At 42.5% G+C, this 25,210-nt stretch overlaps 1 protein-coding gene across 2 annotated transcripts in view; it reads left to right on the forward strand.

Moving 5' to 3' along the window:
* Positions 1-673: 673 nt before the first annotated feature.
* LOC126557911 (protein fork head) overlaps positions 674-25,210 on the forward strand; it is a 251,822-nt gene continuing 227,285 nt past the window's right edge. For both annotated transcript variants that reach the window (XM_050213823.1, XM_050213824.1), the window contains exon 1: positions 674-683. The gene's annotated coding sequence lies outside the window, so the exon portion shown is untranslated. The remainder of the gene's footprint in view (positions 684-25,210) is intronic.

Consider the following 25,210-nt stretch of genomic DNA (forward strand, 5'->3'; position numbering starts at 1 on the left):
GCGATGCTAATCCAAAATTTACTGCCCTGTGCACAATAAAATAGATTATTTACACCGACCAAATGCTCGTCTCGCTTTCGTCGATACGCAACACAAATACCGGCTTTCATCGGAACACAAACGTTGACCTCGTCGAGTGAGCGATAATCCCCGATCACATGCCCGGAAGTGCTCAACCATTTGCCATTTGACCAACGTCACCCCCCCTACCGCTTCACTGCCTGCAGCCGTCGGCGTTCACATCACACCGCACACCAGCCACCGGAACCGCCGAAGTAGACGATCAACCATCCGCATGGCAACCCATGGAAATGGGATCCCCAGGCCAACGGGCAAGGAAATGGGCAAAAGCTGGTCAATGCTGGAATAGAAATGAAACGGCTACTGTCACACTGATTATAATGTGAAACGTGACTTTTCCGATGATGCGCTTTTGTTGCTCGTCCTGCACGTTTGTCTCTGGCTGGCCTCTAAACGTTCCCAGATACCCGGTAGCGAAACTGCTTGTTTGTGACGCTCTTTCGCTCTCGAGCCGTTTAGACTTTTCCTTGGGTTGGTGTTTTTCTTTTATTCTTTTTTTTTACATCCCTTCGATTTCTTCTCTTCACACTATTAATTTACTCCAGCACGAGGACGAGCATCTGCCTCCGGCTCCCGGGGCTGTGTGCTGCCTCCGACGGTGGGTCGATGGGATTTGAAGGCTTATCTTTTATCTTTTGCACACTTGCTTTCTCGACGACTGCCATTTGGCGTTTGCTGTAAAACCGGAAGTCGATTCGAGCACGCCGGCTGGATATGCAGGATATGCAGTTTAGGAGAGACAACGTCGTCCAGGCACAGACTGTGCAAACAAAGCGAGGAAAGACAGACTGAAGTATAAATTTTTCCAACACCCTGACACTTGTGCTGATCCTGCTGGATCATTATCATGTAAACATCCGACGACAATTGGTCGACGTGCATGCAAGCTGGAGGATGGATTCGGTTGTCTACAGCGGGACAGTTGTCTGCACCAAAAAAACTAAATGCCAAACGACGCAAAGTGAGCTGTTGTTTTCGATCGTTGAACAGCCCGATTTGCACTTTGCTTGGTTTTTTACGATTTTTTTTTTCTCTTCTGAGCAAGTCATTGCACTGTCATACAGAAATGTATGGCTCTAGTTAAAAGCATTTTCCTTGGAAGCCATTACGGGAATGAAAAGAAGATAAAAACGTGAAACAGGTATTGACTTTAAAATAATTGGTGTGCAGTTTTTGTTAGAACCGATGTTGGTTGGTAGTTGTAAAGTCATACTAATTGTTTCTCAAGAGTTTGGTTCTATTTCCTGGAGCGTACTTTAGTCACGGGGAAAAATACGGTTTTACAGGATTTCTTTTGTTGAGATCTCATCAAATTGGGCTCAGCAATTGTAACATCCGTTGAAAGCGTTTGGTCACAAAGAAACCCATTTAAAAAAAGGCTGATATCATTATCCTATTATACGCTGCTGATACCTTAGCTGACGTAACTCTTAGTATTTCAATTCACCTACGTTTCAGAGAATATACATATAACACTCGTGCAATGTTTAGTCGAAGCTCTCCTTGGCGGAAATCGAAGTGGACGAAATGTTATTATTTAAGGATTTGATCATTGAGTGAAGATGGTGAGTCTGTACAAAGTAACTTTAATCGTTTTTCTATTTGTTTCACTCGTAATTTCCTAACTCTGTGTCTTAATAAGTGACTTATTGAATCTTTTAGCCGTTCCCAAATTCTCATCCTCCCCTCGTATGTTCTCGGCATGCGAACTGTCACCCGAGTCACTCGTCACTCGCCAAGGACTTGAGTATCTGGTTAGACAAGGGTTTGACCTTCAACCACCAAATTGCATCCGTTGTTATTAGAGCCTGGAGAACTCTGGATCAACTTTGCTTGAAGACACTTTATTGCTCACTAGTCAGACCAATCCTGGAGTGCTGTTCTGTTGTATAGTCGCCTATTGTGAGGACTCATATCTGTAGGACACATTGTGAGGACCCATATCTGACCCAGCTGATGGATCTGCAGTCACTGGAGGACCGCCGGTCCCATGCTTAAAAGTCTTATAGCCGTACTCCTATTCGGTCATACCGATTCTCCTGCACTAATTTATTTCTTACCAATGTACCAACAGACCATTGTTATGATTCGAATGGGATATTTTACTTGTTTGGATCATTTTTGACTCAATAATAATTAGGATGAGCTTCGTTGGTCAATAGCTACGCGTGGTATCAAAGCTATTGGAACCCAAGAGAGTTAAATTTCTGCTGAACTGTTGCAAATCGGAATCAGCTATTGTTCGTATTCACCTCTTCTTTTAGATAGTTTAAATTCAACTCCATCTTTCTATCAGAAAGCAACAATCAAACTTCAGAATAAAAACCGACGTCCCTAAAAAAGTTATTACTTTTTCCGTCTCCTCCAAATTGTTGGCGAGCAAAACCTCTAGGTGCTTACTTAATGCGTACCTCTCTCTCTCTCGGGAATATCCACAAGATTCCGTTAGGAGGTGCTTTACTGTGACCTCTAGACCAAAAAATTTGAATTTTGAAGGATCAGTCCAGGATGCGATTGTCAGCTTGATTTTTTTGAGTTGGCTCAAATGAATTCCATGTGTTGTGCCAACTCTGTTGCACCATCTGTTCAAACCAGACCTATGCATCAGCTCTGGAGATGGCACCATCCATCTGCTCTGTGTCGCGTCTACCCTCGTTTGCAAGACGATCTGCTTCTTCATGTGCTGGTATCCAGCAAAGAAAGATTTTACTGTCCTTCATGATGGAAACGATCGCTAGTATGTGAGGGTTTCGGATGGAGCCATTCTACAGCGCCTTCAGCACAGTAGCGCCCCACCGTAGTGAGGACTGACTAACCAACTACGTGGTATCGGAAAGTCGAGTAAACCATTCGATGGCCGGCGTGACCCTAGAGGTCGTTAAGCCAAGAAGAAGAAGTACTTAAGGTCGTTCCGGTACAGTGTTTTCTTCTGCTGCTATTGCGATAGCGATAGCTTCTGTTGAGAATACTCCGGAATCAGTTTTCTTTTTCTATTCTTTTAAATTTTAATTTCTAACGAGCATAAGTCCTTATGTAATACTAGTGTAGAAAGGTTTCCCAAATTTAAATAAATAACAGCTTTTTTATCATTCTACTCCGCTTAGAACATACTCAAGTATTGATTTCGAATAATGTTAGCATATCACCCTGAAAAACCAACATACCCCATTTGCTTGTGTCAACAGTTGTACGCGCTTTGCTTTTAATTTAATTGTGCATTTCACCCCGAACGCTCCATAACGCTTTAATCACCATATATCCTTCCCTTCCAAAAAACAGGATGTTCCCCTCCGTTGCTATCCCGCTCTATATAAATTTTTGGCCACTTTTTGGAACAAACCACCACCACGCTCCCTTACCCCCTCACCGGCTATGGTAAATGTGAGCATTCGCTTAGATAAAGTGCAATTCATTGCGTTGTGCGGTAAATTAAATTTCATCGACCATAAATTGCTCCACCGTTTATGTAGTTTGAAAACGAGTCTGCAGGCTTGCACTCTACTCCATGTATGGTTTTTTGCTTCTTTCTTCCCAGTTTTCGGTGTAGTGTATGGAACGGTGGCTCTGTATGTAGAAAAAAAGGCGGGCGATGGGCTAGTAAAACCCGATCGCCAAATCGATGCTCGATGAGATGCGAATAGGGGGCCGGGGGGAGCTTTGGGTGAGTTTGATGTAACCTCCACGGATGCTTTCGATCCAATCGCTCAATAGAAAAGTGGAAAAAACCCTCCACACACGCGCGCGCAATGCACGGAAGAGTGGTGCGCATTAAGGTGGTTATCTTCTTCACACTTTAGCACACAAATCGTTGTTCTCACGCTCACGGACAGTGTGGCTGATAGTGGCCGATCGGTTTGAATGCTGACACGGTGGAAAATCTATCCTTCCATTCCCGCTCCAACCACCTCACCATCCCCCCTCCCGTTCACACGTAGTGAACGTGCAGAGTGGAGTGGAACGCTAATAGAACCACAAAATGTATGAGTTCTCACAAATTTTAGCCAAACCACGCAAACGGAACCCGTACGGGGAAGGTCCTGTCCATTCTGGGTGGGGTTATGATGATGTTGAATCGTGATGACGATGACGAGCGAGGGTGCCCATTGTTTATCGCTTCCATCGACGCTTATGGGTTTTATCGAGAAAATAAAAACTGCTATTCCACACGCATTAAAAAATGCATGAAGTGTAACCCGATCCGATGGACAAATTTTTCGTACTCTCACAATGCATGGTGGAAACGCTTTTTTATTTTATTTTTTCATTCCAGCTTTCCACCCACGTTGGTTAGGTTTCCCCTTTAGCTGGATTTAGTTTTGCGGCTAGAGATTAATAGCTAAGGATAATTGAATTCTTTTCGATGCAAACCATCGGTGTTAGTGTCGGGCTGAAGTCGAGTTGGTGTGTGCAGCACGTTTAAAAAAAAAAAAAAGAGTCCGAGAGAAGCTTTCCCACTGCAACGCGAGCGAGAAATTTATTGATCTTGTTCGGAAAAAGGTTTTATTGGCCCGATTGTGACCCGGCCGGCAGCAATTGACTGAAAGGATGCACCGTGCGATCCGACGAATCGACGAATCGTTTCGGTGTAACGGTTTAGCAAATCGTTATCAATTCAATGCAAACAGCTCACCGTGAAGGGCTATTTGGGAGGAGATTAAAATTCGCCAAGTGCTGATGCTTATCTCGTTTCGTTTGCTTGGAAATGTTTGAAAGCAAAAAATGAAAGAGTCTGGTGAAGGTCGGCGAGGGAGATAGTTAAGAAGGGTGATTTAAAATGCCACTTAAAAGCTGGTTGAATGGGCAAGAGAATGAGCTTAAAAAAATATTGCACTTCGTGATGGAATGCTTGAGGAAATGTGATGATATTAAGGATTTAATTATAATTCATTGAACGGAAAACTGATATTAAACAAAAAAAGCATGATAAAAATAATTTTCTTCAGTTTTTTTTTCTCACACTCTTAAGAAGAAATCAATACATCAATCAGAAACCAATCAAATATAGAGGCATGGCATCTAAGGTGCCACTCGTGCAGAATTGTCTCCCCGGGACGGTGTGACGACAAAATTTAACAACTATGCAAATGAGTACCGCATTAGACGTATCAAACACGATTCGTCCCGGCACTGTCTCTCTCGTGTTCTTCGATTTTACCAGGTAACAGTCGTTTGGTTTTTGTTCGTCAGTCGGGCCCACCGTTTTTTCTTCGCTATGGTTCAATGAATAATTTTACCCACTTTGCAATTCATTACACTTCATGAATCGCAAGTAATGCTCATTACCATGTAGAGTAAGTTGTGTTCCAATTGGTGGACAAGATATTGTAACCGATTCCAATTGGCAGCTGAGTGGTGAAGAGTGCAACAAAAAATAAAATAATCAATTTGAATTTGATTACATGGCGGGCGGGTGTAAGCCGCTCGTGTGACCGTGGGAAAGCATTTTCTTGGCTGCTAGTTTTTTCCCTCTCAGGTAGGCGCACAAGGTAATCTTTGACGAAGCATAACCCGCCGTGCGTAGGCTTTGGAACCGTGGGTTGTGCTTGGAAGTGGATGTTTCATTTAGTCAAGGATTCCTTTTTTTTTTGTGTTCCTGCGTGTATAAATAGTATCGTTTATATTAAATGAGGTAAAACAAACAACAGCGTTCAAAGTCGATCATGTCAGAAACACTTTATTTCGGCTAATTAAATGTTGGTTATTGGAAGGTATTTTGGTTGTTTTACCATTTTATTTTGTTAAACCCGTTCGTTGGTTCAGATTCAAAACAAAACAACATTCTTCCCACTCGCTCACGGGGAGCGGTTTGTTGCTCTCACGCTATGCTCTCACGATTAGTTCGTTTCAGGCTCCGAATAGTTTGAATTCATGCTCTGGCTTAGGTTGCTGCAGTTGCGTGAGAGCTGAGCGTGAGTGACTTTTTTCTCTCACGAGGCGGAAAGGGTGCATTTGTTTATTGGTTAAATTCACCATATACGAATCGTGGGATTGGTAACGGACATATGGAAAAATAATGCAGATGTTCTCTGGAAAAATAGAAAAATAGAAGAATCAATCAGTAATTAAGTAAAAAGAATGAAATCATAGAATTATTAAAATGCTTGTTTTGATGAATCTTTGATAAAAGAGATCAAGTATCAATCCTTTATGGCGGAATACTGTTACAGCTCAGAACCACAATTTATTAGACCAAATACTAAAACACGAGGTCGCAGAAAAGCGAACAAGCTTTTACGCTTATTTTTCTCGTTTAGTTAATTTGCTTAGCCTTTACCACAACTATGAATGCTCTTGTTATTAATTTCTTCGATATTCCTTTAACCAAGTCTTTGGGAAATAATAAAATTTTGATTATTTTGATTTAATTTTGATAATTTTGACGGGGAACAAAATCGAACTAGATTAATTTTTCTGTAGTTGGACAAAATCTGTTACCAAAAAGGTTTAAGATCTATCCAGCACATCATCTATACGTCAACCCTTTTCTCAACTAATGAAATATCCAGAAACATGCAAAATAAATGAATGACTTATAAACTAAACTAATAACTTAGGGCGGCCCTTTTGGTGCAGGCGACAGCGGCGCCGGTCTTTAAACGGCAGGAACGAGGTTCAAATCCCATGCTGACCGTTCCCCGTAGGGAGGATTGACTAACCAACTACGTGGTATCGGCAGTCTAATAAGCCACTCGATGGCCGGCATGAGAGGTCTTAAACCTAGAGGTCGTTAAGCCAAGAAGAAGAAAAAGAAGAACTTTGTTGCCAAATATTTTGACAAAACAACATTAAATTGGCAATAATATAAGCTGATTTTAACAATTTCTAGCATTTTAAACATCATGAAATACTAGGAAATTAGTATAAGCGTGCAAAATTCCGTAAATCACGATGTTCGTAAACAAATTGTATTGATATAAAGCCTTTCGCCGTGTCTTAAAGATCACTGAAGAACCTCGAACGTAACTAGATTTATTAAAAATTTTTTTAATAAATATTTCAAGAATGAAAATTTGATTTAGCTTTGCAAAAACAACTTTACAGTGTATCTCTCACAGCATAGTTCATCGCGTTAATCCACCCTATGCACCTGAACGCACTTTCAAGGGAACTCACGAGAGCACAAACCATTCGTGAACTTTTACTTCCGTCCCATCCGATTCGATGTCTGTTTGTCCAAAAAAAAATCGTTCCACGCTATGGTGCCACTCCCAAAAAAGGAACACTTTTCCACGCTCTCAACTGCTATGTTCGGAAAAATAAGGGGAAATTGCCGGCATTCTCTGGACTTTTCCATCCCAACCCTAGTGGCGACTGTATCCGGCGAGAGAGAGAGAGCGAGAAAAAGAGTGACTACACACTCGCTCAAAAGTCACGAGTTCGAACGCTCTCAAGCACGACCGTTGGTGGCAGCAACGGCAGCAACAATCGAGCATCCTCGTTTTGTGCGTGTATGTGGTGCCGTTGTGTGTGCCCATCCGAAGACGCAACCTCTCGTTTTTCATTCAGTTTTTGTTCGAGTTCTGTCCATGGTGCGTCGTCGTAGCCGTGCGTGCGTGCCCCCAAAAACAGCACCCGCTGGAAGCTGTTTCCGTGTGCTGCTAGGAATTGTCGCGCTGTACGACCGCCCGGTGGTATCATCGTAGGTTGCGGTAGGTTGTGTGCGTGTGTGCGGCTTCCTGGTTCACAGTGTACACATCAACATCTTCGAGCCCTTATCACTAACCGGATGGGTGTTTATAGTGCGGGAAAAGCACAACAAAGGGGCTTGATAAATGGATGACCGGTTTTTTTTGTTGCCTTATGTGTTTGTGTGGGAAAAGTGGGAATGAATTTTTTCACGTGTTTCCATAACGTCCGTGCAAGAAGAAAGTGGCCATTAGAAAGAAATGAAACGCATGAAGTGATGTGCTGATGATGGTTTTTGTTTGATTCCGGCGACGTGTTTGTCATCGCGATGGGAGTCTGTGTGTACATGTGCTGTTGTTAAGCATCCTTATCGGGTGCGTTAGAAAGGATGAAGCGCTTATCTGCGTGATGTGTGTTGAAGTGTTGTAGGAAAATTTTCCCACCGCAAGAATCGTGACGCAGGAGGAAAATTAAAGAGAATGTTTAAACAAAACACCTAACACGAGAGAAGCCCAAAATCGCACCATACTTAGTGCATGCGTACGTGATATTTCATCACCGGATGTGTGAGTGTACTGTGACAGGCGAAAAACCAAGTCACCGCAAAAAAAAAAAAAATGGAAAAGATAAAAAACGGCCAAACCAAATCATAGAAATCGCAAGCCACACCGAAAGTGGCCTGTCAACGTGCTATCATCATTATTTCGTCAGCTTCGCCAGCTTGTGCTGTTTGTTTAGTTTGGCTCGACTCCGTGCCCTGGTGTGCATTTGTCCTCACGCAGGCATACGTGTGTGTGTGTGTGTGTGTGTGGGGATCAGTGTCTTCCATCCACACCCCAAACCATCCCTCGTAACATCAGCCCGCTTCATCGAAGCTGCTTTAGCCGGTGATGCTTCCGTGAAAAACGATGTGCGTATGATTTGTTGTTTTGTGCTTCTGCCACACTCGCGTGCTGCTGCGTACCTGCGGGCAGTGCGCTGAATTGTGATCTCTGAACGGCCGTGTGGAAATATGTGTGGGGAGCATTGTTTTTTTTTGTGTGACGGATTTTTTTTACCTTTATTTAAATCACTCGCTCATGTGCTGCTGGCATATCATACCTTTCGCTGCGAGCAGTGCGACGAACGTACGTTTGAAATTGGCAGTAAGGAAAATGGAATAAAAATACACGGCAAAATAAAACGATAATTTGGCAGGGCGGGCAGGAGTAATGCGAGCGCGAGTGGTCTCCCCACGATGACTCAATTGTGAAACGCGAAATGTTTTATTTATGTGTCAGTGAAATACACATCATAACAAAAGCGCCATCTTCATCAGCACGCCGGGGCACGCCTCGGTGAAGGTGAATGTGAATGAAAATTGCGGGAAGAAGAATTATGGCATCTTCTTGTTGTGGGGCTGCCCGTTTGTGGCCGTTAAACGTTGGAGGGCCAACCGTCCTAACCGGAGGAGTGTGATCATCATCGTCATCATAAATGCGTGTGACGCCGTGAGCTGTGCCTAGTGAGTCGTGCTAGGAAAGGAAAATTGGTGGTGAAAAAGGAAGGAACGGAGCCCTGCTGCCTGCAAAACTTCACTTGACTTTTGTGGATAGTTTTCCTTGACCTGTACGCGCATATATCTTCGCATTATCAGCGCGTGTACCTATTGTTGTTGGGATTTCCCCACACCGGACCTGTCCCACGCGCCTGCAACACATCTGTCACCAAGGCCGAAGAACTGCTGTTGGCGCAAAAGAAAAACTATTTCCCCTTAGAACGCATGACACAGCATGATGGAGAACGTCTTGAGAACTCTCGAGATATGCGGTCCGGGGAAGCGATAAACTAGGGCATGTAGGCGGGGAAAAAAAATCCACCCCTAGTGCAATGCGTCTGTGCGTTTGCTTTTGTTCCACCGGATGGATGGTTGTACAGTCGCGGTCGCATAAAACATATCGTCCGTTAGGATCCTGCATGTCGTCCAGGGAAGCCATTGACATGCCACGCTATTCCACTGACTTTTCTCCTACACCAGAGTTTTTCCCGTGCGAGTATTTGTGCGGATTATTTCAACACACACACACACATCTGGTGCAAACGTTACCATTTTTTGTTTAACTTGACCTCGCGTGGATGTTCTTGCACGTGTGTGTGTTTGCTATTAATGCTTTCTTATTTCACTGAATCCACGCCAAACCAGAAGCTGGTGGATGAATAAAAGCTAATGAAGCAAAAAAAAAACAAAAAGAAGATATTGAAAGCAAAAACTACCCGCATGGTCGGGTCACTATTTTTTCCATTTTTTCCTGAAAATGCGCATCTAAGCGACCAAATCTAAGGTGGTTTCTTTTTTGCTTCTTCATTACGAAGCAACCATACTTCGATTGCCGGAATTTTGGTTTGGTCAGAATTTTACTATCCTGTCGATTTTGTGTGCTTTCTTCTACACCGTCCCTCACAGTTCCCTCCCCAACAATTCAAAGGACATCCAGAGCACAGCATCTTTGCTTCCTTGCTTGCCTGGTGGTAAGCGACACCGGCACAAACCGGTCTGGCTAAATGCGCTTGCCATAAGAACACCGGCGTGCCGGGATTAGATATCGGCTTTCAGGTAAAACCTGGTGGGGATTTTTTTTTTGTTTTAGCTTTTTGAGGGAGAGTTTGCGTACAAGAAACACAGCACAGGGAATGTTGCCAAAAATTGCTGGCGCCAGCATGGTTTGAGCGTTGGGTTGAATCACACTTTTTACGGCGCGTTTTGCCATTTAGCGTCGGTTTGCTGATGCTGCGTGCGTGTAATAGGTAACGGGATGGTCTGTAGGAATAGTTTGATAAACCACCACCCCTCCCTACAACCCCCCCATGTATGCAATTTTGGGAAAAAATCAATTCCCGTACAGAAATAGCATCAAGAAAAGTGTAGTGCGCGCTGGACTTGGCAGTGGCTTAGGCGGAATCGGTTAAATATTGCTCGATTAAATGCACATTCAACAAGTAGAAAAAGAGAGTCGAGGAAGTCTAGCAATTGAAATTCGCTAGCATAAAGGGATTAAATAAAGCTGACTAATTATTATATCGCTTTTAGGCTTTAAACAGGGCAATTCTGTTCAATTGTATTGTCCGCTTAAGGTTCTAAGGATTCGTTGTATTTATAGTTATGACCAAAGCATATATCCTTAGCATATAACACAGTTGTCAGGCGGCTTACTTATTGCATTAATACTAATACATGTACTGGTGTTACATTACGTTGCATGATAGCAATCAACAATAAGCCTTACGGGAGTGCAAAATTGTGATAGTAAATTTTTTTATATGTTACAGGATTATTGCGAAAAAAGATTTTACCCAAACAAAAAACAACCACAAAGTGAATGTGCAAACGAGTGATCAGTAACGTGTTGGTGGAAATAAAAAGGTGCAAACATGCTAAAGCTATTAGTGCGTCGTGCACGATCAAGAGCAAAGCTCACCGTGGCTGAGCGTTCGTAATTCGTGACCGTAATTGTGCCAAACGTGCAAGTGCAGCAAAACTGCATTACCCATGCACGCACACATACATATGTTACGCAACGTACGATAACTTTTGCCCCGAGAATCTACTAGCAGCAGCCGTAATTTGACGTTCCCGTAGCTGGCGGAGCTCCGGAACCGGAAGCTCAAAGGCTGTGTTGGTGAAAAATGCATCGGAAGTGTTCAGCAAATCAACCAAAGTCGTTCGGCTGCCAACCGTCGTCATAAGCTTATCCAGCGAGGGGAAAACTTCACCCGCCGGGTGGAATGATACACAGGAAATATAGGTAAATATTTGATTTATGATCATTTCCTTGGCATCATTGTCGTTGGGTTGAGGATGGGACATTTGAAAGGGCTCTAGCATCGCAGCAAAAATGGCACTGCATGGCTGTAGTGTGTAGTCTTGATACACTGACACACATACATACATATTGAATCAGACAAAGAGAAAAATGAAAAAATCACTCACACATCCCTTGTGCCCCACGGTACTGCAACGTTCTGGCTGGGTTCAGCTCGCTCGTGAACGATTTGTCCACGTTTGTTTTAGTCCGGTCCGAAACGATATGATCCATATGAGGGTGGTAGAGCGTTCCGGAAGACCGGATCGAGGGAGAGAGAGAAAACCCATGGTGGAAAATTTTTCCCTCCAAGCGCTACAGATTTAACGATGAAATATTTGTTTTTCACTGCTAAATCAACCGATAGCTTCATCTCCGGCGCGCAGGACTTTTGATGATTTATTGCTGGCAAAAGGTTACGAAATAAAGGGAGTGTGTGTGTGTGTGTGGGTGTGCTTTGTTGTTTTTTTTGTGTTTTTCATTTTATTTGCCTGCTCTACTGTTTGGTGAGTTTGACCTTCTTCTTGGAAAGCATTTCGATTTAATTTTTTTGTTGGAGTGCCAGTGTCACATTGTGAAAACGATCGGTAGATAATTTTTTGTGTTGTTTTGTCCCACTCCGGTCGATAGCGCATTTGTTGCTGGGATGTGCATTTTTGTCGTCCTTCAAAAATTCCACCCAGCTTTGGTAGAGTGATTTAAACGAAGAGAATATCGAAGGACGGATGGAGGTTCATAACAAAAAAAAAAAAAAAACAAAAAAACAAAAGCCAAAACAAATGCTGGAAGTTTATTTGATATAGTAGATAAAGTTTTTTTTTGAGAAAAATATAAACAAAAATTGGAGTGGAAATAACGAAAAAAGCAATAATCAATACACCTCAGCTCGCCAGAGTAGCACAAAAATTCAATTTTCCGTCATAAATCAATCCAAAGAGTTAGGCAGACGAGCTGACTATTGGATCATAATGTTTGCCTTTTTCCCAGCAATCGAGAGATGTGCGATGCGATGTGTTTGCGATGTACGAAGCAAAGGAATTGAAAACTGATTCAATTTATCACACACACACACACACACACACACACACACACACACACACACACACACACACACACACACAGGCTCAAAACCTCAGCCTCACTTCCACTTCTAGTAGGAGTAATATAAAAGAAGCAGCTTTACAAACAATGTTTTACATTATTTAAAATGGGCTCATTTTCGTCACTTTGCTTTACTTTTAAACAAACATAAATAACTGTCAACATTACGCGGGCTGGCTTGCACTTATCAACGATCGATGGGCCAATATTTGTAATCAACATGTTGAGGTTGTCTGTACGATACTTCCGTTCCATTTATAACAACCATTACTCTAAACCAGTTATTGCTTTACGAGTAGGTTGGCTACACATTTTACACACCAACAAGCTTCAGCTATGGCCTTGGTAGGCCGTTGCTCGAGAGCCGGATCCCATGCAAAAGCAGCAACTACGGTCTACCGGGAAATAAGGACGCACGCTGGACGGGAAAGGCTTGTTTGATCCATTTATCATACTCCGGGAAGCTTTTCTTTTTCGGGAGGCGGGAGGCGAAATTGATGTCACCGAAGAGAAACCTGTCGAAAGTGAAGTTCCAATGTACGGTAGCTGTCACCCACATTTACATCCAATCGATGGTGGACTTTTCCCGGTTTGCGGATGACATAAACAAATCTTCCATTCCTCCTTTTCGAAGGTTCAGTTTGTGCGCAATGGGAACAATCTCGTGCTACACATGTGACACTCGGGACGCTTGAATGCGGGGGTTCTCCGTTTCCCGGAGAACGGGTGGAATAAAAAGTGGTAAAGTTTATCGTTTTTGGGAGGGAGTTTTTATTTTATGTAATGCGTCGAGTGTGCGTGCGTGCGCTGTGGTAGTGTTGAAAGTAAATAAATGAAGCGTCGGTCTGGATCATGAATATTACCATTTTGTCATCGATGTTTCTTTCCCTGGTGCAAGTGATTGGATGGAGTCCATTTGGGGGCTCCGTGTGTGTGTGTGTGTGTGTTTATCCTTTGGCAAGCTGTGTCGGATGAGCGATAGTTCTAAATTTTTCCAACCCGAAATGGATCATTTTTCAGAATTGAGATAAAACGGAAAATTGTTTGTTCAATCATTTCAAGCAATCAATCAGTTCAAGCAGCGATGTTAATGAATGTTTCTTTAGAATACTACTTATTTTAATTTAAACTTCAATAAAAAATTATCTTATTGCAGTCTGAGACACACTTTTCATCAACATTTTCTTCTTCAAGTCTTCAGAAATTTTCCATTTCTTAAGAGAAATGCTTCTTTTTTTTTATTCATAAAGGACGGCCAGGCCGTATTGCTTACAAAAAACTTGAAATTAGTATACTCCTTTCATTTCATCTTTCCTGGGAGACATTTCCTTCTCCGAGCTTTGAAAGGGCACCATATCCCGGGTATGCTCGGTAGAAATACTTCATGTCTTGTGTTTTAATTTTGGGACGAACATAAGTGTTAACTTTGTTAATGTAATAAAATGTGATGAATTTTTATAGTTAACCGGTCAAATGCTATATTACGCGAGTTTGTATTTCTACATCTTAAAACCTTCATAATTTTCTTGGAAAGTGCTATTTTTTATAATAATTGACGCATTAAATTCCTCGAAAACTCAATCTAGCTCGCATTTTAAATTATGTATCGCTTGTTCTAAACCATCAATATTGATCGAATAATAAGCCAGAAAGCTTCTCTGAACCGTACACAATAAAAGTCTGTTCCACGCTCTTGACATCCCTATTGTTTTAATACGCAAGACGGAGACACTCATGTTTGCCAATTTATCTGTCTACCGGTTATGTTGACTCCAGTCAGGCGATGCTTATGCCTGGCAGCGATGTAATATCGGTATCCGGCAGCCTACATCCGCTCCCGTATTCCACCGGCAAGACAGCACAGGGCGTCTTGCGTCTGACGACACGTCCTTCCGACGCGAATATCGTACGAAAAGCATTGTCAATCGGCAGACATCGACTGTGGGTGATTTAATAAGAGTGCCCGAGCACTCGTATCCATTCGCTTGACGGGTGAAACTGTTAAAGAAGAGCGATAAGGACGTGTCCAAACCCAAACCCAGGCCCGAACATCCTCTGTGTTTTGGCCTGTTTCCGCTTCTATGATTTTCCTGCTTGTGCCGGTGTTGGTTGGAAATTAATTTGATTTAAAAGTTACATTCGGTCGCTCTCGCTTCTGCTTTCCACTTTTCATCGATTTAACCCAATCGTGGTGGGTGTAATGAAGGAAGCAGCGAAGAATAGCTAAAGCCAAACTGACAGCCGGAGCTAGATGGAAACACTGGTGAATGGGTCTGAAATGGGAGAGAAATTGCAAAACCTTTCGGAGGCCGACTTTCAGCAATAGTTTTTGAGAGGAAATCGACAGCCGATGTGGGCTGCCATTTGAGGACACAATTTTCGAATGACGTTTGAAGTTAAAGCCAATTTTATCGATTCACCTCAAGTTGCTTGAGACACGTGCCCGTACGGTCGTAGTACGGTGGGATTTTTGTGGTCGTTCAATTAGGGTGCTTTATTGTGATTGATACGTTGTTATGGAATGGCTTTTAATAATGTTCGATGGCACACTTTTCAAGCGCCCGGCACTTGAGCAAATCGAGCGAGTTAATTCATCAGCGATAAGTGTTGATAGAACATGTTTTTAACAGTGGGAGATTTTTGATTTGTTGTTGAGCGATGATAATTGCACTCGAAAAAGGCTCTAATCGTTCTTTAAGCGTTTTTAAACTCATCAAATCTATACCTTTGGAGCTTAAAGTTGGACAGACGCTAACGAAGCTATTTATAAGCGCCGATAGCTTTCTGTCCTTGGTAAGATATTTATCCAGCCACTGTAAACTGATCTCGTCGATTTGCTATCGGATCTGATACGAATGTCTTGATGAGAAAATCTGTTTGATGATTCAAACAAAAGACTTACTCACTCGCGTTTCAATGCGATCCGTTCAGTAAAACCATCGAACACAAAACATCAAAAGCTGCTGTCCCTCAGTGTGTCACTCAGCACGATGGCCAGCAAATGTAATCAGATTCTTTTCACCGAGGGCTTACGCTTCTCGTCACTTCCCCTCCCCAAAAAAGTTCTACTCTTTAGCGCGGGCGTTGAAGGTTTCGCAGCTAGACAAGTTGGTTTGTTTGGCGCTTTGTGCGATTGCTGTTTGGCTGCCATCGTTGACCAAATGTCGAACTGTCAGCGAGCCAGAACGTCCACCAGTTGACTGAGCTTAAAATTGGTTTCGATCGTCGCGTAGCCCGGCCAATAGTGGTTCAACCCTTGGGACTCCGTGGGACTCGTAGTAGCGAAACTCAGTACTGGTTGTCAGGTGGAGATTCTTCTACCGACCATCAGTTAGAAGTGGCACCCGTGTTGATCCGAGCCGTTGGTGGTGACTGTGCACTTTGTGGGCACCTATCCTAGTCACTGGGAAGGTATCGGAAGAAAACGCTCAGCGCAAGGAGGGAGTTTTACTCGGTGCCACCGATGGCGAGCTTGCTCAGCTGGGCGGTGAAGCAAAATCACCCGGGGGATAAATTGAATTACCGAAATGAACCATCAAACGCTGAACCGGCGCTGGGCTATGGTCAAAGTACGCAAAAGAAAAACTTTTCTGTTCCATTAGATTAAACTTGAAAGTGAACTTAATTATCGTGCCAGCTAATTCAGTCGAAGCATCGTGAATCGAACGTGAAACCAGTGCGCTCGATTGCTGGGGCAATAGCTGATAATGAGTGAGTACTCGCTTGGTGTGGCAAGTGCCGGGTCGGGTAAAGGTGGAACCGTGGATGTGGGACGGGTGGTGAGAAGTTCTTTTTTGCCTTTGGTTATCTATTTAGTGCAAACAGTGCGAAGCAGATCACCCAAGAAGGTGAAGATGCTTTGAGCTGGGATGCCAGCTGTTCCGAACGAAAGGTGGAGCATGTTTTTAGCGATTGATTAAATCAGAGACAATGATTATAAGATTGCGGACAAAGGTTAGGTGAAATAGGAGAAAAGTGACGAAAATCTGTTTAGAATGTGTCTTAAGAAAAGTGTCCGAAGTGCATTGGATGATTATTTTGGGTTGGATAATAGTGTGTTTTGAATTCAATGTAGAATTTTATCTTGATTTACTAACATAACAGTCTGTGTTGAACGATCGTAAGGAAATCAATATGGAAAAATGAAAATAATAATGTAAGATATTTATTTTGATGTCTTAAATTTTAGACCAACGAACTAGAGCACAAAGTTTGGAGTTCGGAAAGCACTCTTAAATCTTGTAGAGATTTCCTAAGGGATGAGATTGCTAGTGAAATGGATAAACAGAATATTGGAAAGCTGATTGATTAAATTTTCCTGTGAAAATTTGAACCTACATACATAGCTCAAAGGATTGGTGTGGGTGAGATTTAAATCCCAGTACTCCCGTGCGAGGGCCGATGACGCTATCGCCTCATCACCAGACCGTGATGAGACTCGTTTCACTTCTGGTTAGAATTGTTTTCTTCTGGACTTTTTAATGTCCATCTATATTTTAAATTACAGAACTCGATTTTTGTAGGGATTCAATCAATTTCATTGACTTAGCAAATGTTTTTGAACACCTTGTGTTTATACTTTTCAACTTAAAGATGGTCAAACTTGGCGTCACTTCCTCGTTATGTAATAAATTCTTATTATAATTTATATTATCGATAATATGAAAAATCTCTATAAATTGAGAATTTTGTGTTATGGTTGTCCATTTGACTATCTGTCAAACTTCAAAGCTGAGAGCTTAGCGAATGTGTTTACTTAAGAGATTACAAAATGGTCTCATTTTTTTCAATTTTGAACATTTTTTCATTAGTTTAGAGCTACGAAAACGATCACTTATAGGTTGCTTTCAGGGTATGAGCAAGTAAATTGGATAGTCAGTCCTCACTACAGGGGGGACGATTCAGATGAGACTTGAACCCTGGTTTTGCCGTTTGAAGACCGACACTGCTGTCGTCTGCACTACCAGGCCAACTTTAGTTCTTATAGAATCACTTGAAAACAGTTTCAAAAATTTTGAACCTTTTTTTTGGACAAAATTTTTAAACATTACAAAACAAAAAAGGAAAGTATAAACACTAAACCATCAGGCAGCAGACAATTTCTCGGTTGGTCTCTCTCCTTCCGATGTCTTAAATTGAAGGGCTTGTTTGATGGTGCAGCGTGAGATTTATAATCATCATCATCAGCACCATAATCTAAACTAGGATTAGGATACATGCTGCTAGAGTCAGCAGAATTTTAGTTTTTAATTAAATCGCCCTTATTGCTTGTTGCCTTGACTTAACGAAAACAAATGTCTGACTGCTCTTGCTTAAGGTTTAATGCCGATTTATTCGATATGTAATTTGACGATACTTTCTTGAACCTTATCTGGAGGAGAGCCACATCTTGTAGGGTGTCTTTTCCATGGCATAGAATCCATTTCTTTAACTAGCTAGGGGTCAAGGACTACTCAGCTAGAAACTAATTCTATGAAGCCAGATAAACAACCAAAATCTCTCGATGTTGCACTGCCTAAGAAGACTTAACCAGCCGTGTAAGTTACAACTTTTGATTGAAAGTTCACCAAATAAAAGGACATTTGTTGCTCCCTAAAACGCCTTTTGTAATATTGTTCTTTTGATGGGCCTGAAGCCAAATTGAATGAGCTAATATTTCATCAACATACGCAATTCAATTTTGGCTGTTTATTGTCCTTGCAAGCCCCTCTGCCAAAACAACAAGGAACACATCGCACAGTTTATTACCACACCAATATGGTCACGAACGCAGCTACTGCGCCGCTGCGTCGATCATAACCAATAAACGCGTTTTATCGCGAGCCTTCGGTTAATAATATCTTTCTCCACGGCTGGCCAGGAACTGGCCCGGGAAGACATTCACCAGATAAAGGGCAATTTATTCGCCGTAGGTGCCATATTTAGTTGTTTCCGTTTTTGTTTTTTTCGTTTGCTGGTGCTTTGTTTTGTACTTCACGCCTGACCGAACGCCGGATTCGGCCGGAACCATGGAATTCTAAGCGCACTTGCGTACTTTCGTTCCCCGTGGCGAAAAAGACAATCCGCGCGCAAATCAGCACACACACTCACACAGCAAACCGCTAAACCGGATAGGCAAACGGAACCGATAACAAGGCATACCCATCCGCTTGCGCCAACCACCAGCCACCGGCACGTTGGAAGGTATAATCGCTCCATTATTATTTCGATGCACAGAATACGGAATCAATAATCAACATATGGCGTGAACGCAGTGAACCAAAAATCCACAATCCACCCAACGGTACTGTCGGATCATGACTCGGGACCCGGGAATATCACGCACGCGATTCCAGTGCGGCACAGGCATCTTGGGTGGTGCGTGAAGAGACGCGATGTATGGTGGCGTAAATTTACGAACACACACGCACACGCTTGAGCGTGGAGTATGCCTTCAGGGTGCCATTTTGGCTTCGAATTCAAGCCGCGTTGCAGTAACAATTTTCCGGCCAAGAAGCGCTGCCAGAATGCGCACCGCTCGGCCGCTTTCCCGATCAAATTTTGTGCCCTTGTATGCGTGTAAACCATCGTGAAAGAGAGAGAGAGAGGGAGTCCTGAGGGTAGAAAATGGAACGAGAAAAAAAGGGAAAATATTAATAACGACAACGCAACCGAAAAACGACGCCAATGCCACCCCTGAAGGATGCTTAGCATGTGCGCGTACGTGCGCGTGTGAGTGTTTGTGTGAAATTTGGCAGTTTAAAGCCTATATGCGTGCGGTTTTTTGGGGTGGCCGTGTGTGGATAAGTTCCCGGAGGGCACGTTTGGATCCGTTCCGGTCGATTTGCACGAGATTGGTTTGGATGTTTAGCGTTTTGCCGGTAAAGGCCCGATGCCTTGGGTAAACTCTTGGTGCTTTACCAGACGATATCACAGTGGATGTGTGTCGGTGTGTGTGTGTGTGTGTTTTTGCGTGTACACGTATGTGGCTTATTGAGGCGTCTTTCGACGGTTAACCATTTAAACGGAGCTCTCCACCCACCAAAAACCACAACCACTACCCATCACTTTTCCACTGAAATATATCATTTGGTGGGTCGCTTTGGTGTTTTTTTTTTTTTTGCTATCTTGTAACCATGGATTATGCTTTCCTTTTAATCCTCTTCCCAGACGTTCTGCATTATCTTTCTGCCCTCTACGCTCACTGTGGATTTTGAGCACTAAGGTTAAAATTTGGTTTGATTTTCCGGCAAGTTTCGTACGTCCCACGGTACCACTCAGTGCGGTTTGGAATCGTTCACTCAACGATATCCATCAGAGCAGGAGGTTTTCATGTAAAGTGTGAGGGGGAAGAGAGGGAACAGGGAAGAAGCGGGAGGGGATGTGAGCAGTGCTGGAAGGAAGGAAAACCCCGGGTACATGATAACGATGGTGATCGGTGAATAAATAATAAAATTTCAGCCACCGCAGCCAAGGCAGAGGGAAAAATTTATAGCTTCGGGTGTGTTAATAAACATAAACACGATCGTATGCGAATATGTAAGCATAAATCGAGGAGTCCCGTTGCGTAACATCAGACAGGGGGTATCTTGTCTTACCATCGGTACGTACTCTGCTGGTGAAGAAGATTGGACGCCAGTTACATGTGTGCCCAACACGGTACATCTTGGCCACAGAACCTGAACCCTGAGCGTGAGTGATTGAATTGTAAACGATGGTGGTTCGGTTTGTTTTGTGTCGACCTGTGTGTGTGTGGCTGTGTGTGTGATCTAAAGGGAAAGAAAGTTTGTCTGAAGCCGCACATAACACGCCCACCCAAACGCTCTCGCACAATGAAACCTTTAAACGTACACTGTTCGATGGGACGAGAGGTTAAAAAAGGATGCTCAAAAAAAAAAAAGGCACCGGAGAATGTTGTACGATTTTGCTACGCTCGAGGGCATTCTGAATGGACAATTTTGATGAACGAAACGGTGCGATTCGAACCGGTGTAGATGGCTGCTGAAACTCTTTCGGTTGATGTTTGTCATCGGTTGGTGTGTTTTTTTATTCGATTTTTATTTTACTCAGTCTTTGCCTTCGAACGATGGCGATCGATCGATTACAAACGAAGATGCTGAGGGATTGCTGAAGCTGACGGGTTTTGGAGTTAGATATCAATCATTGCTGGTACGAGCCGGGATCATGGTCACGAAAAGGTGGCATTTTGTATGATATCGTGGGTGCATAATGAGTATCGTCGTAATACATCAATGTCAGCGTTTAGCTTATGTGAAGCTGTGAAGTAAACTTTGTCTAATACCAGTTAGGATAAGGAAGTACAAGCTTCGCAATAAGTACAGTTTGAATGATAAGAAGTATTTAATTGTAGTATAATTCTCTACAGTATAAAACACCAGGCACCTCCATTAAAAGGATAGTTTGTATCACTCATTACATGTTTGCTTAATTGACGTGGCATGAAAGTCTTATGATGATTCACACTGTTTCATTCTCATTACAATGAAACTGAGTGAAAATAAAATTATTTAAATTTTAGAAACCACCCAATCACTTTGGTTGTTTCCACTGTACAACACCAGGCGTCTCCATTAGTAGTGTACACTTTGTTCCACTCATCAAATGGTTGTTTATTTAAGGGAACACAAAACAATCTCATCTTGATTCCTATTGTTCACACTACAAAAGCTGTCTTCTCAAGTTACAATTAAATATCAAATACGTAAACTAATCAATTGCTGTCGAGCTCTATGAGTAACAAAACACTAGGCGGCTCCATCGCTAGTAAACTTTGTATTACTACACAATGTCAATAAGCGTTGTTTTTCACACCATGCTTACAAGAGTATCATTAAACTATCACCTGCCAACACGGAAGCAAAGCAGAACACGCCAGGCTCAATTTTCCATTTACACCCGTTTATGGGGAACTGCTGAACGATTGTTTGTTATCTGAGCCAACGTAATCGTAATGGAAAGCACGAACGCACCCGTGATTAAACAGCCGTAAGGAACGTTTGCTCTGACATTCTATATCTTTCCCGGGTTGATAAATACATTCGCCTGTAATCATCAACATCATCCTGCTCACTAACACCACCCTCGTCACTACGAGTATTATTATCGTAGTCGTCTAGGTGCGTACTTCAAAAGCTTGCACAGTGCGTCAATGATGAACTTTAAATTTGCTGGTAGAAAACGAGCAAGTCTTTCCACGAATCTGAAACCGTTCATGTGCAAAACATTCGGCGTGCGAAAGAGACCGGAGAATGAGAAAGATGTTTCGTTGCTGTAGGCCTGTTCGTTTAGAAAGGTGATTAGGTGCGTTTGTTTGCCGTTGGTTAGAACCGTTTCGGAAACGGCAGCGATAGCAACCGGCTGCGATAGCGATAGAACGGGAGAACATATTTTGTATTGAATTCTTGCTAAGGGATGATTCCAATTCAACGAGCTAACTTTAATTAGCGATACCGACATTTCGCTCCAGGCGCAACACTTCATCCACGCCAGCGACAGTAACGGTTTTGGTTTTCTTTCCTTTTTGTTTCCGTTGTTTCCACTGCTCAACCTTCCAGCCGACCTGCTCCCGTCCACCTGTCTTTCGAACGCGCAGCAAAGGATGAGTTGGTTTTGCGGTTTTGATTATTAGCTAACACCAGCTACTTGTGCTAATGGAACCGGCATGATTACGATTATTATGGCGTCCGTCCCAGCACGGGGAAGTTGGTTGGTTTGTGCGATTGGGTATAAGGTGATGGTGCTGTGTTGGTGACTGCTTGTCGCACAGGTTGTCTAACTGGTTGGTACGGCTGAGAGCAAGGGTTTTGCGATGCGGTTAAATAATACAGCGGACTAGATGAGTGCTGAAAGTAATATTTAATGGATCACATGTTTTGAAGCTATCGATACCGGTCGATTAGAGACAGAATGTTCTGTTCTACACATATGAGAGTAGAATTATTATTTCTTTTCGGCTTGTTTTCTAACATTATGATCAGGTTCTTGGATTCTTTTACAACGATTACAAGCAAAGCTATAATAGCAAACAGCAATTCAATATGATTCTTCATTAAGCGCCCGTTTCATGCGTGATGACTGCTTCATTGAATCTTGAGATGCTTAATTAAGATAACGAGGTATAATGTGCAACTTTAAACTGGTAGAGTCAACATCCAATTGATCAGTATGCCTCTGTTTGACTTTGCTGTTCTGAGAAAAGTACATCTCTTGTAAGTGATTTAATTGACATTTGTTGGAACAAAGAAGAATAACAGTTGGTGAAGTTATGGTTCAGAGTGAGGTTTGAGGAATAAACCTTGGGCTTCATATATGCAATTCAGCTTTAAAAAAGACGAAAATTATGAATTTAAAATAGAAATTAACTGTGGAAACTAAGAGCTGTCTTATTTTTCGTATCTTTTTCTGACATTTAATTTTTAATGGTTGCAGTTAGAAAATCGTAAACTCATCTATGATCTCTAAGATCGACTTCGATAATTTTTGGAATAATAAATATGAAGATTTTTTTTGTGCCTACACCTGGTGGTGTAGGCGACATCGGACTTCACAGGGCTGAACTGAGACTCAAATCCCATCCGGACCGTCCCGGCGTAGTGAATATTGACTATCCAGCTCACCTGGTATCGGCTGTCTAGTAAGCTTAAGGACCTAGATGGTCCTTAAGCCATTCAAGAACAAGACAATGAAGATATGTTCAACAAATTAATCTAATTGAAAAATCAAATTGATCATTTTATGCAGAAAGAAACGCGTCATTTTTCCTTTACTTCTGAATACAATTGCTCAATCCATGTGCACGTGAAAACAAATCTACAGCTGTTAAGTTCAAGAAAAGTAACCAAAATAGACCAATTCCTTTTTTTTTGTTACTTTATTACTGAAAACAAGCTAAAAATAGTCCACATGGTTGTGACGAAAAGCAAATAGCTCAAGATTGCCTTTCATATTGCCCTGGAATGCTTAACGTGCACCGAATAGTATGTTGCTCTTGTTTTGTTTTGCCCTGTCCTCGTCACATTGGCGAACATTTTCTACATTCTTCCTCTTACCGCATCCGATCCGATTCCCAGCCAGTATCCAGATAAACTCCTTCGTGAGTTTTTTTTTCTACCGACAAAATGAATGTGGAAAAGTTCGTGTTGACTGGACTGGCACTCTTTTTTTAAATTCTTGACTGCTCTTTTTCCTTGGACCCTTGGGCGGGAGGTTACACCATTGACTCTTTCCTTTGTTGGAGTTTTCTCTGTTATCGAGCCGATGTTTTTTTGTGTATGTGTGTGTGTGTTTGTGCATGTAGTTGGCACGCTGGTGGGCTCTGCTCTGCATAAACCATTGCTCCAAACGACGATCGTTCTTTTAATAGCAGGAGAGGAAAATTCATTCCAGTGCAGTGCATCGAGCGATGGGTTTTGTGGATTGCGTTGCCTGCCACAATGTTTCACTGTGTGCAGTGCACGGGATGCCCGGGATGTGATGCTAACCGTGCTGGGGTATTTTGTCTGGTTTTGGCTTGCCGTCCACAATCGGTGGTTGTGGTACATTTTCTAGCACGAAAGGCGTCTCGTTGGACAGCCGGGAGAGCTAACCGACTAGCAGCCAAGAACGGCCATGCCCCAAATGACAAAAACATGAGCCAAAACCGTGCTTCTAACGCGAGCGATGAGGTTTGTTTGGTGAGGGGGGGGGGGGGGGGAATAATGTTGCTCTAGGAGTATGATTTATGATTATTGCTGTTTAAAGAAGACTGCAAAACGAGCTTACATAGTATGGCGTTTTGGTGATGGATAAGGAATAAAAATAATGTATTTAAAGTGCGAAAACAAAATTATAGACCGATGTCTAAGGGTAAACATAATGAGGCATCTGATAGTTATTTGATTTATTACTTTTTCACTAAATAATTTTAGAAAAAATACAAACATCACAAAAAATAATGTAAAATTAAAAAACAAAGCACCAAAAGGTCGTTCGTAGAGTATAACAAGTTAAGATAAATTCATGAAGCAGAGTTTACACAGACACTAGCAGAATGAGCTCTTCTCACTCAGAACTCACTCTACTTAACCATTTCATAAATTCACTGGTTAACTCAAACTCATGAATCTGTTGCAAATGTCCACAACCACGCCTCGCAAGTTACTTCCAGCCTTATCCAACTGCTCTGTTCTAGCTTTCAAATTCAATCCTCTGCACCCTATCGACCCGTCCACCCACGATGCCCATATTAATGGGCATTATGTTTGAAGCGAATTGTTGGAAGCGTGTCTGCACGGAGCCAAACGGAGGCGTTTCGCGATCGCAGCAGGAAATTGAAATTTCGATTAAAAGTGAGATTTCAGTAGAAAATTCAATTAGCACTAAGGACCGTGGTGTTCGTGGCGTGGGACAGACGCGCCATCCGCGTATGACGCGTCTAAAAAGTTGGTGTTTTCTCGACGCTTTTCTAATTTTCTCCACCTTCTCCCGGTTCGGGATGCATGGGAAAGGTATGTGTGTGTGTGTGTGTGCTTATCAAATGAAATTTCTTTCTCCCTATTTCCCCACGATGGGCGGGAAACGCATGC

The sequence above is a fragment of the Anopheles maculipalpis genome, chromosome 2RL (assembly GCF_943734695.1).
Source record: "Anopheles maculipalpis chromosome 2RL, idAnoMacuDA_375_x, whole genome shotgun sequence".
Lineage (NCBI taxonomy): Eukaryota > Metazoa > Arthropoda > Insecta > Diptera > Culicidae > Anopheles > Anopheles maculipalpis.